At 33.4% G+C, this 1,671-nt stretch overlaps 1 protein-coding gene across 1 annotated transcript in view; it reads right to left on the bottom strand.

The window, feature by feature from the left end:
* LOC119594388 (proteasome activator complex subunit 4-like) overlaps positions 1 to 1,671 on the bottom strand; it is a gene marked incomplete in the record, with an annotated part of 28,225 nt that continues 26,554 nt past the window's right edge. The window contains 1 exon segment of the mRNA XM_037943450.1: positions 1 to 1,671.

Genomic DNA, 1,671 nt, shown 5'->3' on the forward strand with positions numbered 1-1,671 from the left:
CTATACATCTACTCAGAATGTGTACAAAAATCAAAAGGTTGACTTTTCTTGCTTTATTGGTACTTTGATACCCCCTAATCGAGTTTGGCAACCTCCCCTTCAGACTGTAAGCAGTTTACACAGAGAAGGAAACCTCTTACCCAAACCTTAACTGGGAGGGGTGTCCATAATCTTGAAATAAAGAAACCCAGGAAAGTTCTACATAATTTGAGCCTTTAAAATGAGACTTATATACAATAAACTATCATAAGAGAATCTACTTTGCTGATATCCAAGATACAGGGGCTGAAGAAGTTTTACCTACTATATAAGTGGGAAACATTACAGTATAAAATCAAATAAGAAATCATTATAAAAAAATCCTTTATATTAATGAAACCAAAACAATATAATGCATTCATTTTGTATAAGAATGTATAGAAGCATAACAAACATTAATGCTCTGTACAATATGAACAAGGTTCTCTTCAATATGCTAACCATATTGATCACAATGTGCATGCATTATGGTAATTAAAATAAACATGGATGCCTGAATAGTATGGTGAAATTCAATACAAAATTCTATCTCTATTGTACTGTATTAATGTACACATCACAGCAGAAAAAACAAACCCTTCTCTCATTTTTATTGTCACCTATCCCACTGTACTTGTAAGACCGTGAAACATAATAGCCATTATTTATATAAATACAAGGCATCCCAAAGGAAACATTGCATCAATAATGTACATCAAACATTAGTAAAATTAGTCAAATATCATTCCCAAAACTTCCAAAACTGCTTCAACAAGAGCAAGCTCATCCTCATCACACTGGTGTTACAAACTTTAATATACACTGGATCACTGACGGTAGCTTGAGCACGACAAGCCTTATATGCAGTTCAATACTATGAAAGTACAAAGGTAGTAATAGAAAACTTTACAGAATAAAAAAGAAAAGGATTTTGTATACAGAATATCATCTGACAAACAAAATCCTTATCCATAGGTTGTATTAGGATGTTTGTAAAGACCTCTGAACACGCCCTTTCTTTAGAGATTAAGGAGCAGCCAGATGGAGAAATAGTTTTAATGTGCATACCTAATTTGTGAGCCTAGTCTGGCTTTTACGTGCAACTTTACAATGTCCTATGAGGATAATATTACATAATGAACATGGTCAGTCAATCCCTATTATCCCACACCAGATCCCATACTGCGATATACAAGTTCTTTAGTAGTACCAGATCAGCACAGAAACACCTTACTCCAATCCTAACTCTTAAATCCAAGAACCAGTAAATTCAATCCCTGCTTGGCTTTCATAAAAATAACCATGCTTAAGTATGATATCTGGAATAGTTCAAACACTCCTGAAGTGATTTGGAGCAAGAGAGGAAGACCCCTGTGCAAGAGATAGGTAGAATATACAATATTCAATGATGGATATTTTTGTATTGAAGTATTAACAGTACAAAGTTAACTGAAGATCATCACTTTTCAAACTGTCCAAATGGTATGAAACAAATACTAAAAATATGAAAACAAACATGTACTCCTGCATCATTTCTTTCAGCATAAAACCACTCAACAAAGGCTATCATCCAGCTAAAATTAAAGATGCTATAATGTTACTTATATTAAACCTCAGTACAATAAACTACTTTCCTTTTCAATCATTCCATGC

The sequence above is a fragment of the Penaeus monodon genome, chromosome 33 (assembly GCF_015228065.2).
Source record: "Penaeus monodon isolate SGIC_2016 chromosome 33, NSTDA_Pmon_1, whole genome shotgun sequence".
Classification (NCBI taxonomy): domain Eukaryota; kingdom Metazoa; phylum Arthropoda; class Malacostraca; order Decapoda; family Penaeidae; genus Penaeus; species Penaeus monodon.